Source organism: Megascapheus bottae, unplaced genomic scaffold (genome assembly GCF_031878675.1).
Source record: "Megascapheus bottae isolate mThoBot1 unplaced genomic scaffold, mThoBot2.hap1 HAP1_SCAFFOLD_58, whole genome shotgun sequence".
NCBI classification, from domain to species: Eukaryota; Metazoa; Chordata; class Mammalia; order Rodentia; family Geomyidae; genus Megascapheus; species Megascapheus bottae.
In genome coordinates this window covers 633,173-650,863 of record NW_028327477.1, presented here as the reverse complement: position 1 = coordinate 650,863, position 17,691 = coordinate 633,173, and the positions used below count along the sequence as shown (strand labels likewise).

Sequence of the window (17,691 nt, the reverse complement as noted above, 5' to 3'; positions counted from 1 at the left end):
CTTCTCTCTCTCCCCCTTTCCCTCTCTCTCACCGTCTTCTTCTCTCCTCCTGATTCTTTCCCTCCTCCTACTCTTTCCTTAATGTGGCACCAATTGAGGACCTAAGGCACTTGTTTGTCTTTTTTCACTCAACATTAGTTCACTACTAATTGAGGTACATTTTCACCCCTAGCTTTTCTTCTGGTTAATTGGAGATGTGAGTCTCATGGACTTTTCTGCTGAGGTAGGCTTTGAACCACTATCCTCAGCCTCCAGAGTAGCAAGGATTATAGTTGTGAGTCACTGGAATCAACAACTTTTGTGTTTTCACATTGAGAGTTAATTGTAGTCCTAGTTTGTACAAAAAGATTGTAAAATATTACTGATAAATTATTAACCCCAAGAAAGCAGCTACTCTCATTTATTTGAAATAGAAAAATTAAATTGCCTGGCACTGGTGGCTCATGTTTGTGATCCTAGATACTCAGGAGACCGAGATCTGAAGATCGAGGTTCAAAGCCAGTCTATGCATGAAATTCCATGAGACTCTTATTTCCAATTAACCACTAGTGTACTAGTCTTGAGCAAAAACTTCAGGGACAATGCAAGGCCCTGAGTTTAAGTCTCAGTCCTGGCATACATGCCCAAGAATTATGACAATGTAAATATCTGACAGCAAATCACTACTTTTAGTTAGATTTGTTAGACAGAATAGGTGAGAGGTTTTCGGTGCCTGATAATTTTTTTTTATTAGGTAACACATGCTTTTGCAATGGTAGATGTTGGAAATCAAGTTTCCATTCGTGAAACAAATACCTGAGAGTGAACTTCTAAAGAGGAGAGGCTTTGCAGGACATTGATGGCTCACACCTGTAATTCTAGCTGCCCAGAAAGCTGAGATCTGAGGATCACAGTGCAAATTGAGCTTGGTTTGGAAAGGGTATGAAACTCTTATTTTCAGATAACAAGAAGATGGAAAGAACCAAAAAGAACAGAAATTCTGGCCAAGTTTGAGAGATCAGTGCTGCAGCTGCAAGAGCTATTTCGTGGCAACCAGCTGGTTTTCACCCATCTTCTTCCAGATGGTTTACCAGAGTTCAGCTGGCTCTTGCTCAACTGACCTTCCCTCAGAGCCCAGTGAGGACGCCCCTACCAGCTGGGCTGGCAGCCTGCAGGTGGACTGCAGTCCATCCAAGCCCCGCCCCCGCGGCCCCACCCACCCGCGCTTAGACACGCCCCTCCTGCCCAGAGGACCATGGGAGCTGCTTGCCTGGAATCCCTGTGGAAAGCACAGTTGGAGGCCAACGGACAGGGGCTCTTGGTAGACCTACTAAAGGAGCATCTGGAGTTTGCTCGTACATTGACTTTAACTTAAAATATGTATTTTATTTATAATTTAAACGTTTATTTATATATAGTTTACTTATAACTCATAATTTGTTCATTCATTTTGTGGGAAGTGGGTCCTGAACTGGGTTGGGGAAAGGTCTGGGTTTCTTGCTCACGGTTAGTGCTATACCATTTGAACCACACTACTTATGGCTTTCTGGTGGTTTATTGAAGTCTTATGGACTTTCCTGACTGGGTTGGCTTCAAACCATTATCCTGAAGTCTCAGTCTGCAGAGGAGCTAGGGTTACAGATGTGAGCCACTAACAACCGGCTTAAAATATTCTTAATAAATAATTTTGCCATTTTCCATATCCCATCGTTTCAGTCAAGTGAAAACTTTAAAAAAAGGTTGTTACGATTTTACCCAGAGGATTGATTTGACAATTGTAAATTAAATTGATGAAGAGGTCACCATTGAAATTTATACATCACCTTTTCAATCATAAAAGATTAAAATTTCTGGGTAAAATGGAAAATTATGTTTTCAAGATAGTCAAGACTGTTTTTGTTACAGTTTTAGGTATAGAATATTAACATTTGCATCTAAGCTGTGTCCTTGGGCACCTCATTCCTGTAATTCTAGCTAGTCAGTAGACTAAGAGCTGAGGATGGTGATTTGAAGCCAGGCCAAGCAGGAACGTCCATAGTTAACCAGTAAAAAGTGAAAAGTGGGGCAGTCGCTGCTTTGGGACGCGGTGTGCGCGGGGGCTGCGTTCTGGGCTCTGGGTTCGCCATCACCGCCCGTCCCTCTCCGGAGCCCGGCCCGATGGGATGACCAAGACCAAAGATGACCATGAAGTGAGGTCGTGCAAAGTGGCCGATAAAACGGGCAGCATCACCATCTCCGTGTGGGCTGAGGTCGGCAGTCTCATCCAGACCGGGGATATCATACAGTTGACCCGAGGATATGCATCTATGTGGAAAGGATGTCTGACACTTTATACTGGAAGAGGTGGTGAACTTCAAAAAATTGGGGAATTTTGTATGGTTTATTCAGAAGTGCCAAATTTCAGTGAACCCAACCCAGATTATCGAGGACAGCAGAACCAAGGGGTAAATAATGAGCTGAAAAATAGTAATACCAGTACAGGTACATTTGGACCAGTGGGAAATGGTGTTCAAACTGGCCCCGAATCAAGGGGATGCCAAATTTCATATTCTGGTAGAAGCAATGGCTGGGGACTGACCTATCCACAGCTATCAGGAGCAACTAATAATCACACAGTCATGACCACAGTGAGTAATGGCAGGGATCCTCGGAGGGCCTTTAAAAGACGACCTATGCCAAATAGTCACATGTAGTTTTTGAACTACATGACCTACTTGAACACATATTTCACTTTTATTTATTGTTAACTGTGAAACGTATGTCCTTTATTAGTTTTCTTTTACATTTTTGGTTTAAGACAAGTCGTTGATTTTTATAGCAAAACTGTTAAGCTACTCAAGTATCCTATTGAAGAGTAAGAGCTCTCTGAGAAGTAGGGGCATTTACTTAGAGCAAAACTATTGGATATCCTCTTTTAAAAATCTGTACCCATTTTAAGGGTGAGTTACTTGAGATATTAAGCTTGATAGCCTCTGTGAGTCTATCTTCTGTATATGTTTTTGTAATATTTGGCATAAAGTTTAATGGGATATATTGTTTTAAATCCAGCTGTTTACCAGCTAAAGCAACAACCACCAAAAATGGGAAATTTGATCAATGCGAACAGCCATTTTGACTCCAGGAATAACTGATTATATTGACTGCTATTAAGATTTTCCCTAGCACTGAATCATCTAGAATTCTTGAGTTGCCCCCCCAATTTATCGTAATTATGGAATAAAAGTAATTATTTTGTAAGAAAGTACATTTTCTGTGCTTTCTGTAATGTGGTACTTTTAACATTTGTTTTTAAAACTACTTATTATGTTGGGGGAAAATTTAAAACTAAGACCTTAAGTATTTAGTTTTGAAACTACCATGTAAAATATTAAAATGTAGTTTGGAGGAGTTGTAAAATCACAAACATTGATTATTAAAAAAGTGTAAGTAGATATAATGAAGGTGATTTAAATTGAATCCATGTAGCAATTAGCAGTCTTAAGTTGCCCTGGTAGTTAACAGCCTTCAGTGAAAGTGCTAGGTACTTCCCTTTATTTCAGTTGTGTGTATGTGTCCTAATTTTGGAATAGATTGACATTATAAGCAAAAGTTACATGACTCTCAAGAGTGGGTTGCAGCTTTATTAAAAAATGTTAACGTGTACTTTATTTATATGTTACAAATGAGACCCACTTTTACTTTTTACTATATGGGTAGATAGCTAGTAACTTTTTTCCTTTGTTAAAGTTTCGCCTCCTCTTTTGAATAAAACTTGTATTAATGTTGAAAGATCTTCCTAATTTTTACTCTTTTCTATGACAACAGTGGAGAGCCTATACATCTTCCTGACATTATAACATTAACCTGGAGACTTCTTAGTTTTATATTTGTTGTCTTCCCCCCCTCCTACTTTTGTTGCTTTTTCCTTCCTACCTCAAATCATACAATAAAGTCATAGCATTTTAAAATTTTTTTAAAAAAAGTGAAAAGTGGAGGAGAGTGGCTCAAATGGTAGAGCACAAGCCTTGAGATAAAAGCTACAAGGCAGCACTTAGGGCCTGAGATTGTGTCTATACCAGCACCTTCCCCACCAAAAGACCACCATAAACATAAGTTGTGTGACATCTAATTACTATACAGGTCACAAACTCATGATATTTCTGCCTCCAGAGTAGCTGAGATTAAAAGCATGTGCAGCACATCCAACTTCTCCTTCTTGCCCTCTTTGCTTCCCTCCCTCCCTCCCTCCTTCTTTCCTTCCCTCCCTCCCTCCTTCTTTCCTTCCCTCCCTCCCTCCCTCCTTTCCTTCCTTCCTTCTTTCCTTCCTTTCTCTTTTTTTCTGTTTTTGAGACAAGGTCTGAGACACAGATAGCCTAGCTAGACTTGAATTCTAGATTCTTCTGTCTCAGCTCTCTGGGAGTTGTTAAGACAGATAAGCTTCACCATACCTGACCCGTTCTTATTGTTACCTACTGTAGTTTAGTTTTTGCCTTTTGTAGGACCTTCTATAAATATAACTCTGCATACTGCATGGTTTCATATAAAACTTCCAAGATACTTATAAATTGTTAATAAACCCTCTGCATTCTTTTTATATTTTGAAATAGTACTCTATTACATAAACATGCCCCATTTTGTTTATCCATTATCACATTTTATTCATCCATTTATCCCCATATTTATTTATCCATGGACATTGGATTTATTTGCAATTTTTTGTTTGTGATGAATGTAACTGTTATGGATATTCTTTTTCTTTTCCTGTTTTCTCTTTTGGTTTTTTTTTTATACATAGTGGAGTTTGAACTCAGAGGCTTGTGCTTGCCAGGCAAGGTTTGGGATTGATTAATTTTTTGTGGGGGGGAGGTAGTCATGGGGCTTGAACTCGGCCCGGGCACCGTCCCTGAGCTCTTCAGCTCAAGGCTACTGCCTTAAGCCAAGCCTCACTTCCCATTTTCTAGATGTTAATTGGAGAAGCATCTCAAGTCCTTTTGTGCTGGGGCTGATTGTGAACCTTGATCTTCAGATCTCAGCATCCTGAGTAGCTAGGATTATAGGCATGATCCACTGTGCCTGGCTTGGGATTGATTAATTTTTTAACTGATTGAGCCATACCCCTAGTTAGGTTTTCTCTTGTGATTGTCTGAATAGGGCCTTCCTTTATCCCAGGCCATCCTGAACCTCTATCCCCCTATTTATGCTTCTAACTGAACTGGGATGACAGCATGAATCACCACGTCCAGCTTTTTATTGTTGAGATGAGGATCGCAGTGCAAATTGAGCTTGGTTTGAAAAGGGTAGGAAACTCTCATCTTCAGTTAACAAGAAGATGGAAAGAACCAAAAAGAACAATTTAGAAGACATGAATAGAGATGAATATGAAGAAAAAGAGAAACTAAAATCATAAAAATTGTCACCATCCAAAAATATTAACCACTAACTTACATCCTTCAATAACCAGATGGTTTGCTGATATATTTGAATGTTAATATGTTCAGATGATTGCTTCCTAAATACAAGTACTGCCGGGGCCAGCCGGCAGTGAACCAGGGTTCGCAAATTGGGATTCCTGAAATAGGGGGGAGGGACTAGGAAAAAATAGAAGAGAGACAAACAGATGGTGTTTGGGAGGGCTACAGCCCAAATCAGGAGCCACAGCTTAAGAAGACAGTAGCCCAAGACTGTAGCCCAGTTTATTTCCAGTTCTGACCTTAAATACACTTGTTTAAACTAGGGAACTGCCAGTGGCTACATTCGTACAAACAGTATCAAGTCTCAAATAGGTTGAATGAGAAGTGATCAAGTCCCAAATAGGTTAAATGAGAAGCTATCAAGTCCCAAACAGGTTAAATGAGAAGCTATTGACACAGCCCAAAATCATGATAAGAGCTTACTTCCTTGTGTACTCAATTGTGCGGGTCCAAGGTCACTGACCCCACAGTCACGGTTACTGACCCCACAGTTGGTCCCCAACAAAGTACCTATGTGCAGATATAATTATAAAATCTACTGTCTGTCTGTCTGTCTGTCTATCTATCTATCTATCTATCTATCTATCTATCTATCTATTTATCTATCTATCACCTGGTACTGGTATTGAGGCTTGAACTCAGGTCTTGTCTTCCTGCTTTCCTTTTTTCCCCAATGTATTCCTGGGTGCTATGATTCTGTATATCAGGAAGTTGTGTCTAGACATAGGTGTTTGGATTACTGGTCAGTGAGTCCACATCCTAAAAAGACATATTGATTGTACATGATCATATATATGAGCCCTTGTATTCATGTGCTTTTTGTTTCACATACATGCTTCTCACATTTTCCTGTCCCATTGCTGTTAAGAGAGGAAGTTCAAGCATCTTGTCAGAATGTGATCCCTACATCTCCCCATGGCTCATTGCTCATCCCATTATTCTGCAGACTTCTTCCTTTGTTCTTTTAAAGAAGTGTGCTGCTCAGTCCTCTGAGGCTGCAAGTCTAACAACACAAACTGCAGAAAAGGCACTAGTGTTAAGTGAGGAATCCAATTAAGTTCTAAAATGTTAGTTGACAGAAATTTGTCGTCGTCTTCTTTTGAACCACAATCCTCAGATCTCAGCCTCCTGAGTAGCTAGCATTCATTACAGGCGTGAGCCACTGTGCCCAGCTAGAAATTTTCTTCTTAATGCAAATCAAAATAACATTGAGATTTCACCTCACTCCAGTTAGAATGGCCATTATCAAAAAATCAAATAACAACAGACGCTGGTGGGAATATGGCCAGAAGGAAGTGCTACTATACTGTTGGTGAGAGTGTAACTCCTTCAACCACTCTGGAAAGCAGTATGGCGATTCCTCAAAAGACTAAGCCTAGAGTTCCCCTCTGACCCAGCAGTTCCCCTCCCTGTCATTTACCCAATAGTCCAGAAACAAGGCCATACAAAAGCTACTAGCGCAACGATGTTCATCGCAGCATTATTTAACATAGCTAAGATATGGAACGAACCCAGATGCCCCTCAGTATATGAATGGATCAAGAAGATGTGGTATTTATACACAATGGAATTCTATACTGCCATCAGAAAGAATGACATCACCCTGTTTGTAAGGAAATGGAAAGACTTGGGGAAAAAAAGCATATTAAGTGAAGCCAGACCCAAAGGAACATAGGCTCCATTTGTAATAATTAGTACACATCTACGCATCTCCTGGCAGAGATCAAAAGCTCAAAAGCTAAGTGCATCTGACCATATAGGATGAAACTAAACAAAATGAACTCTAGGCTATGGAAACAGAGGTTTATCTTTGTGATTGTTGTTATGAAGTTATTTCTTTTCTCTTTTTTTTCCCTTGTGGTTAATTTTATGTGGTTACTGTATCTGACTTTGTTACCTGGTGTATTGTATATATGTTTGTATACCTGGTGTATTTGAAAAAGAGAAGGGAAGGAAGAAAACAAGATGATTGGGAGGGGGTGAGGGAAGGGAGAGGGGAACAAAAACATGAGAAGGGGTATCAATGTTGAAGAAGTAATATACCCACTATCTGATGGATGTAATTGTAACCTTTCTATACATTATCCTGAAGATAAAATGCAATAAAAATAAAAAAGAAAATTTTCTACTTAACAGATTGACTGTTACATTAAATGGTCAATCAAATGATAGATAATAAAGGTAAGCTTAGAAGGTAGATCCAAGGAATAATTACAATAGCATATTGAATTTGCCTTTTTCTTTATAGGTCAAAAGTTACCTTGTAAATTGACCATTTTTTATCATCAAATTCTATGAATGCCACAGAATGGGGTTCCATAATGAGTTTCAATAGGGCTTACAGGAGGAAGGAAATGATAATGAAGCTCACTCAGAGACAATGTACTAGATCCAGGAAAACAAAGTTTGTGTATAGAAATGGCCATGGGCAAATGAAGAACAACCTTTTTTTCCTAGAAATGTAATAAATTATTCCCTTAGGTGTCACGCTTAATGTTGAGAAAGCTATTTGGAAAGAGTCTGATCACTGGACCAAAATACAATCTTAATTCTACATGCTCACAAGGCCATTCCTTTCTGATCTTGTCAGGGAAAATAAGACAGTATAAAACTCCTTACCAGCAGGAAAGGGAAAACCATCTAAGGAAATATTGTCCATTCTGAGAGTTATAGATACAGTGAAAATTTGATAAAGAATTAAGCTAACCTCAAAGAATGTTAGTGTGGGCGTCTAGGAGGAAAAGGAATCCTTAATGAAGATTACAAATGGTAGACTAAGTCTTTAATGAGGAAAAGACTTGCCAAAGTAATAGCAGAAATACTTTGGGAAAATACCTATTGTTGAGGTGAAAGAAATTGGAACAAGGTGTTTATAGGTTATTCATGTGAAGTACACAATAACGTGCACCTTAAATTTGCTCATTTTGGTGGTTTTTTTTTTTTGCCAGTCCAGGGTGTGGACTCAGGGCCTGAGCACTGTTATGTGGTAACTAGGAATTGAACCTGGGTCTTCATGCATGCTAGGCAAGCACTCTACCACCAGACCAAATTCCCTGCCCCTCATTTTGATATTTTTTTTAATGGCAGTCCTGGTGCTTGAACTCAGAGCCTGGGCACTGTCTTGAACTTTCTCAAGGCTAATGTTCTACCACTTGCGCCACAGCACCACTTCTGGCTTTTTCTATGTACATGGTACCAAGGAATTGAACCCAGGGCTTCTTGCATGCTAGGCAAGCACTCTACCATGAGGCTATACTCCCAGCCCTCATTTTGGTATTTTGTGCCTCTCTCTCTCTGTCTCTCTGTCTTTCTCTCTCTTTGTCTCTCTGTCTCTGTCTCTGTCTTTTGCCAGTCCTGGGGCTAGAACTAACAGCTTGGGCATTGTTCTTGGGCTTTCTCAAGGCTAGCACTATATCACCTGAGCCACATCACCATTTCCAGCTTTTTTTCGGTGTATGGGATACTGAGGAATTGAACCTAGGGCTTCATTCATGCTTTGTGAGCACTAGACCATTAGAATACTACTGCTCCCAATCCCGGCCCTACTGTTTCTTTTTATTCTGCTAGCTTACTTGTGTCAAATTAATAACCAAAATGTTTCTGTGTGTTCATCTTACATGATACTCAGTATATATTTAAATGATGAAGATCTAGGTCATTGAAGTAATACCTGAAGGAAAAATAAAAGTATTCCAATAAGAATTACATTGAACACTTGAGGAAATATACTTTTGTTATTTCTTATTTAAGGATCAGTGTTTCTTTTGCTGTAAATACTATGATTTATCTGACTTTACAGGATGTGACTCAGTATATTGCATCAGAAGAGCAAGACAGTTGTGAGGAAACATATCCAGCCTTTGGTATGTTCATTATTTATATTCTATCTTCTCGTATAAGTGGGTTTTGTATTTTCAATAATATAGCCAAAGGAATTTACTTCCCAGACTATCCTGAACAATTAATAGGTCAAATCAGCAACTGCGATAATTATTTTTGCAAGTATGAGTACTTACTAAAACACTTAAGAAATATCAGCATCATATTAAGTATGATCTTTAGAGTTATGCTCAAAATGTGTGATTGATTTGTGCTTCTGATAATAAATATGCCTCATGTGATAAAAATTTAAATCCAAATCAAAGACTGACTAATTAGTCAGAATTAAGAATGCTATTTTGTCATTAACCCTTAGCTTCTTATCAAAGGGAAATAATTCTTAATGGCTCCCAATTCATAATTTCATATTAAAATCATTAATGCCAAAGACTGGAACAGAAATATATCATGTGGTATGCGTACCTTCAATGTGTGGATTGAGGGAGAGAAGAGTCTGACATGTGTCTGAAGGAGATGATTGGGAAGGGTGCTGAATATTACAAAAAACCCAGAATATTTCATTTTAATGAATTGGATCAGAAAATACAACCACATTTTTATAGACTGATATAAATATAGCTTAGCATAGATTCACACTGGACTTTCTGCTGTGAGTATACACAGACGAAAGACCCTGTATAGACTATAACCAAGTGGAAGAAAACCATTAATCCATATATCCAATAGAAACTTAGAAATCATTGCTTCATGCCATGTTAAAATTGTGTTGTGTATTCAAAACTGAATCAGTTTCCCTTTCTGAATATTTACCTATGGAGACACCATCAGGAAACAAGCCATGCATGTTTGCATTGTATTGACATGACAGAGAAGGAATCTGTCAGCAAAGAATTTTTAGCTCTAGAACCCCTTTCAGTGAAGATGTTGAGAAGGATTTACATTTCCTTTGTTCCTGAGATGGAAGCCAGAAGGAAGAAAATTCCCTACTCAGACAACAGGTTCCCTAATATGACATTGATCCTCCATGGAAAGAAAGCTGACAGACGAGTGAATCTCTAGGAGGATCATCATCCAGGGAGACAGAGCAGAGCATGCCTACATTCATCATTTTATCCTGACAGTCAGGGGTTGAGCAGGTGTCAGCTAGAAAGATACCCATTATCCTGGCATCTACATTGTTATAATGAACAGAAAAGGAATGACAGCAGGAGGACAAGGAGATTTCTCACATTTAAGAAGTAGCTCTTCTTGGGCTAGGAGTTTGGCCTAGTGGTAGAGTGCTTGCCTAGCATGCATGAAGACCAGGATTTGATTCCTTGGTGCCACATACACCGAAGTGGTGTTTTGCCTCAAGTGGTAGAGAACTAACCTTGAGGAAAAAGCCTAAAGACAGTGCTCAGGCCCTGAGTTCATGCCCCAGGACTAGCAAAAAAAAAATTAGTAACTCTTCTTACCATATACAGCTTATACCTTTGTTAATCAAGAGGCTGGGAATTGGTAGGTCCAAGTTCAAAGCCAACCCATCACAAAAGTCTGGGAGACTCCCTATCCACAATAAGTAGTAAAAAAAAAAAGGAGGCAGACAGTGTACCTAATGAGGTAAAGGCCAAGTGTGGTATAGAAAGGCGAGAAAGGGTAAGAGAGGCCCTCAGTTGAAAGGCTGAAACCAGCTAAATCTGAAATCCAAAGAAAGAAAGATAAAGGGAGAAAGCAAGCAACTGTCCTTTTGCCTTTTTTTTTAAAGCTTATTATACTTTTTTTTATTCACAGAGGAAAGATGTAAATGGTATTTTCTTCTGTTTTTGGCTGTTGGGCTTGGATTCTGGGCTTGGGTGCTGTCCCTTAGCATTTCAGTTTAAGGCTACCGCCCTACCCCTTGGCCACAGTGCCATTTCCCATTTCCTAGTGGTTAATTGGAGATAAGAGTCTCACAGTCTTCAGGGTCTTTAGTGCCTGATCTGGATTTGAATGGAGATTCTCAGATCTCAGACTCGTGAATAGCTAAGATTACAGGCATGAGACACTGTGCTTGGCTGTAGTTAGTTTCTTTCTTTCTTTCTTTCTTTCTTTCTTTCTTTCTTTCTTTCTTTCTTTCTTTCTTTCTTTTTTCTTCCTTTTTGTTTTTTGCCAGGCTTACGACTTGAACTCAGGGCCTGAATACTGTCCTTATGTTCTCAAGGATAGTGTTCTAGCCCTTGAGCCACAGCACCACTTCCACCTTTTTCTATGTATGTGATACCGAGGAATCAAACATGATACGAGATATGGGATAGGCAAGCACTCTTACCAATAGGTCAAACTCCTGGCTCAAACATAGTATTTAAAGCTAATGTACAATCTAAAATATATCAACAACTCAAAAAATTGAATCACTCCAAAACTAATCTCCAAAGTAACAACCATCCCATTAAAAAATGGGCCAAAGACTTAAAGAGAGTCTTCTCTGAAGAAGAAACAACAATGGCCTATAGACACATGAAGAAATGCTCAACATCTCTGGTCATAAAAGAAATGCAAATCAAAACAACTCTAAGATTCCACCTCACTCCAGCTAGAATGGCCAGGATCAGGAAAACGAATAACAGATGCTGGAGGGGATGTGGCCAGGAGGGATCACTACTACACTGTTGGTGGGAGTGCAAACTCCTTTAACCACTATGGAAAGCAGTGTGGCAGTGCCTCAAAAGGCTAAACATAGAACTCCCCTATGACCCAGCAATTCCACTACTTGGCATTTACCCAACCATCCAGAAACAAGGACATACTAAACCCACTAGCACAACAATGTTCATTGCAGCACTATTCACCATAGCAAAGATATGGAACCAACCTAGATGTCCCTCAGTTGATGAGTGGATCAACAAGTTGTGGTATTTGTACACAATGGAATTCTATGCTGTTGTCAGAAAGAATGACATCGCCCCATTTGATAGGAAATGGAAAGACTTAGAAAAAATCATATTAAGTGAAGTAAGCCAGACTCAAAGGAACTTAGGCTCAATGGTTTCCCTCATTCGTCATAATCAGTAGAAACCTTGGGCTCTACTAGCAGAGATCTGCAATAGAGCAAAATCTTGATACATAAGGCCATATAGTATGAAGCTAATTGAAAGGACCTCCAGGATATTGAAACAAAAGCCATATAACGAATGATTGTTGTCCTTAATGTACTATGTTGTCTCTCATCTCCTTTGCTGTCCCTTGGGTACCTCATATTGTTACAGTCTCTCACTTTGTTATCTGATATATTGAATTTATTTGTATTTGGTTATTTGAAATTTGATAGGGAAGGGGGGAAAACCAAGACGGGTGTGGGGTGTGGGGGGGAGGGTAATGGGTACCAAGACATGTGAAAGGGTATCAATGTATGTGAATTAATGCACCTTCTATCTGGCAAATATCATGTAACCCTTTTATTAATTACAATAAAAAATTTAAAAAAAGAAAAAAATAAAGCTAATGTACAGAAGAAAATTTCCATTGAACTCTCTCACATGATTTACTGCTTTCTTGCCAGAGAAAGCTTTTCCTTAATAAATAGATTAATACCCTCTTGGGTCCTTTTGTATCTAGGAAAATACTTGCTTTTCTTCTTGTTGGTGTTGCTTGTTGGTGATGATCCTATGGCTTTAACTCAGAGCTGGGCATCTACATGTTTTTGCTCCTGGTTAGCACTCTCCCATTTGAGCCACAGCTCCACTTCTAGTTTTTTGGAGGTTTGTTGGAGATAAGTCCCATAGACTTTGATTCCTAAGCTGATTTCAAGCAGGGATTCTGAGACCTCGGCCTCCTGAGTAGTTAAGATTACAGTTGTGAGCCACTAGAGCCCAGCTGATGATACTTTTTCTTTTGCTTAATTCGTATTAGGATCCCTCTGATCATATCAATATCATCTTTTGAGACATAAGCAATTTTTCTTCTAGAAAGTGTTTTCATATTTTATTTCTAGCCCAGTGAAGATATTAGTACTTAAAATATGTATTTGATACTCAACTATAGTAGTTTAAGTTAAATAAAGAATAAACACAAATATAAAAGCTCTGATTTTCTCTGTATGATGACTTCAGTGTGCAAGATGGAGTTTTAATACCTGTGAAAACTACTTTTAAAATATTTCCTCTGGCATCTGTTAAACCACATCTTGTAATTTTTTGGGGGTGGGTCATGGGTCTTGAACTCGGCCTGGGCACTGTCCCTCAGTTCTTCAGCTCAAGTTTACCACCCTACCCTAGGTGTTGTCCTTGAGTTCTTCAGCTTCCCTACTCTTGAGCCAAGCCCCACTTCCTGCTTTCTAGAGATTAACTGAAGATAAAGTGTCTCAAGTCCTTTTGTGCTGAGGCTGGCTTTGAACCTTGATCCTCACATTTCAGCCTCCTGAGTAGCTAGGATCTTATGTAAACACCTGAGAGTCTTTTATTGCAAGCTTGAGCCTGGGCTCCTAATCATCAGCCACACAGCAGGTTAGAATTGAGAGCCCCGACCCTTCAGTTAGCAGGGTTTTTTTTTTAGTAATTTGACCGTAAGGCACAAGCTGGCCATATGCAAGAGGCCAATAAAATTGTAACATTTCCACCTGGTTTCTTGCCTTTGTTCTTCTGTCAGGAATTTACAGCCCACAGCTTACTCAGGAAATTAGGGGGAAATCTAGAGAGGGGTCTCTTCAGTCTACTAGATTCCTTCTTAGAGAGGATACTTTCTGGCACTAATTTGATCACCGTGTGTGTGTGTGTGTGTGTGTGTGTGTGTGTGTGTGTGTGTGTGTGTAGTAAGGCTTGAAATCCAATCCTCAAAAACTTGCTTGGTTGTTTACTTATGGCTGGCTCTGTACCACTTGATCCTCTACTTTCTAGTTTTTTGATGACTAACTGAAGGTAAAGTTCTTCTATATTTACCTACCCCTGGTAGCTATGAACCAAGATCCTCTGAGCCTCTTGAGTAAATAGGATTATAAGAGATGAACTACTGGCATGCATATCTATTGGCATGGGGTTTCTTTCTTTTATTCACTTGTAAGAAATGTCAGAGGAAAACAAATGACTTATAATTAGGACTACTCAGATAAAACACTGATGTTTAACACATGGGTTAACATTCGCTATGCTCATCAACCTTCTGTACGATTTCAATCTTTTATATCTGTAATGTGCAATTAGATTTCTTGAGCCCCGTTTTTGGCAATAATTAGATCACTTACAAGAAAGTTGGTTCTTCCTCTCTTGGTTTTTATAAATTTTTGGATATTTCAGGGCAGGATTTATGGAGTGTTAATTTTGCCCTGCTGTAGCAAGGCATCTCTGATGTCCTCTGTTCTGTAAAGACATCACTTGCAGTGTGTGAACAATAGGTAGTTTCCTGTCATCTCTTCATGTGTTTTATTCCTCAATGTCAGGCTCCTTTCTGAACACACGTGATCCACTGCTCTGCTACATATGCAAGGGGGTCCTGTGTAGCTCTCCTGGATTTCCCTCATACCACTCTGAACTCTCCAGTGCACTGTCACGTAACACTCATCCTCCTCGCTTCCATCAGCCTGTTTCACTCACCATTGCATCTTGGGAACTTGGAGTATGCACCACCTAGCTCCCTTTCTTTGCCTTGGTCTGTGCATTCACTGACTTCATTCTCTCAAATAGGTTGTCTTCAAAGTGCTTTAATGTGGTTTGCTTGAATATTTTTGGATTGGCTTCATACAGAAACAGAACTCAGTGCAGCTTACTCCACCTTAGGTAGAAACAGACTGCCATGAAGCATCAGTAAATATTGTAGACTGGATAAATGCCAGTTCATATTCTCTCTTCTTGCTTCCTTTTTAGTGTTTAGCTATCAATGTAGCTATTTTCTTCTGGAAAGTACTCCTGTGCCTAAAGAAGGTCAATTCCTAGAAGAAAATGCATTTTATTCCAGCATCTAGTGAATCGATAGTGGCCATTTTTCTACCTTTCCATTGCCCTAGTCTCTAAGCTAACTCAGAACAAGGATGTAACTCATCTACCTACAGATCTTCATGTTGTTGTTTCATGAAGTAGAACCTCTTTATGCACTTGGACAGAGAGTGGATGAGAAAATATGTGTTCCTTTATAATAAAAAAAATAACCCAACCTGACATAGCTTTTTCCCTTGTTTTCTTTCAGGTTGGTTATTTCAGCCAGAATGCACTTCATTCATATGTACAATATGTATGAGAATATGCTTGGGAAATATGTTGAAATGCCAAGACAAGGAGCAAAAAAAAGCAAAGAATATGTTATCACAGTTACAGTGTGAAGAACAGGAAGGAGAATTTTGTCATTTTGAGGTAAATGCCTATCTATATGTAGTGTTTGACAGTTTGGGACAAGTTAGTTTACCACTAATACATGTAATGATTAAAGGCATATTTCTTAAATCACAATTTTAATGACTTCCTAAAAGGAGAATATACTGAGATCTCATTGTAAAGCAAAACATTTTGAATATGCTATTTGTTGATGCTGCCAGAAAGAATATTCTGTATATAAATAATTTTATATGTTCCTATTTAATTACTTTCAATAAATATTTTTATGTATAGGATTATAAAATTAAAACATGAGTTTGATCAATATCTCAAAAATACTCATAGAAAGAATCTTCATTCACAGCTCCTCAGCACTCAGCCGTGTTATGACATATTTCCAATATTAATAACACTATGGATGCAAAGGCATTTTTCATTTATTCTTTTGATCTGGTTCTCAGAAATGCAAGTTCCTTAGGAGTTCTTTATTGACTAATGAAATGCTGGTATTTGTCCTTGGCAAACCTCACAGGACTGTGGACAGCATGAAGGAGGCCATTGAAGGGATTTCCTTGGTGATTGCACACACTCAGTCTCTTGCCCATACTCCTGTCACAAGGCCTAGCAGTGAGGGCTGTTCTACAGAAAAACTTCCACGTGATGCAGAACTGAAGGGAAGTTTCTCTCCTGGAGAAATCCATGTGACTTCTTCCTCAATGCATACACTTCAGTTGAGAGTCTGGACCAGTACCTGAGCATGGTCAGTTGCGTCAATGTTTTCCACTGGCTTGCGGTATTTGAATGATTATTCTTCAGTTTTTGACATCCTGACTTGTTTGACTGCCTTGTATGTATTCAGTTAAGATTGCTACCATCCAGTGTTCATAAAAGAATTGCAGATTTTTGCATTTTTTAAAACCTCTAGGTCTCATTCTGAATTGCTACAGGTTTGTTTTTTTTTTTGGTCATGGGACTGGGTGTTGTCCCTGAGCCCTTTCAGCTCAAAGCTAAAGCTCTTGCCCTACCCTGGAGCCCAGCGCCACTTCTGATTTTGTAGTCGTTAATTTGAGATGAGTCTCATTGACTTTAGAGCCTGAGCTGGATTTGAACCGTGATCCTCAGATCTCAACTTCCTGAGTAGCTAAGATTACAGGCACGAGGCATGGTGCCTGGCCAGCTGTTTATGTTTGTTTGTTATTGTTATGTCTTTTTTGTTCACAGTGGGGCTTCCAGTATCCTCCATACTGTTCTCTATTCGTGCGATAATTTCAACAGTTGCTCTGACTTTATTAATGTTTATTAGATAGTATACTGAAGAGCATTTTATACATGTCCTATACCTTCTCTTGTCATGTCCTCACTCCCCACTGCTGCCCTTACCGCAAAAGGTCCTCTTGTACATTCCTATTATTCATCTTTAAAGTGTAGATTCACAAAATGGAGAGAAAATGTGACATTTGGCTCTCAGTGTGATGTATTTGGCTTAGCATGATGAGTTCTCCTGTCCATTGTCCTCATAATGATTTCACTCCATTTTTAGAGCAGACTCATTCCTCATTTTGTCCACATATAGCAGTTTTGTATATACTCATTGATGAGTAGGCAATAGTTTTGATTCCTGTGTTTCAACATTTTTGTTGTTGTTGTTGTGAGACCTGAACTCTGGGCCTGGGCTCTTTCCCTGAGCTCTTCAGCTCAAGGCTAGGGCTCTAACACTTTGAGCTTCAATGCACTTCCGTTTTTCTGGTGATTAATTGGAGAGTACTGTGCATTGTATTTCCTGCCTATGCTACTTTGAACTGTGATCCTCAGATCTCATCTCCTGACTAGTGAAGATTGCAGGTGAGAGCCACTGGTGTCCAGCTTCAACTCTTTTGAATAGTGCTAAAATAGGCACAAAGGTACGATGAGAAAAGTTATGTTTTGTGTAACTTGACTCCATAAGCATATTTTAAGTTTCTGTGGAAGCGGCATCTGAACTGGTTTGGAAATGAACACTGCTGTCTAGACACATCACTGGCCATGCTCACCACCTGCGTGATTTCACCTCACAAAACCTGATTGTCCTGCACCATCTCAAGCTTACCCTCCATGCTTGAGCTCATATGCTTACAACTGAATGTCAGCAGATAATTTTATGGACCTGTAAACTTTAAAAATGAACT

General features: G+C 39.2%; 1 long non-coding RNA gene and 1 pseudogene across 1 annotated transcript; both read left to right on the top strand.

Annotated features, from left to right (window-relative positions):
- The first annotated feature begins 1,221 nt into the window (after positions 1–1,221).
- LOC150039787 (uncharacterized) lies at positions 1,222–15,483 on the top strand. The gene is made up of 3 exons (XR_016534234.1): positions 1,222–1,359; positions 9,229–9,292; positions 15,402–15,483. It is a non-coding gene; the product is annotated as an uncharacterized LOC150039787 (long non-coding RNA).
- On the top strand, positions 2,142–2,672 carry LOC150039788 (SOSS complex subunit B2 pseudogene; annotated as a pseudogene).
- Positions 15,484–17,691: the final 2,208 nt, after the last annotated feature.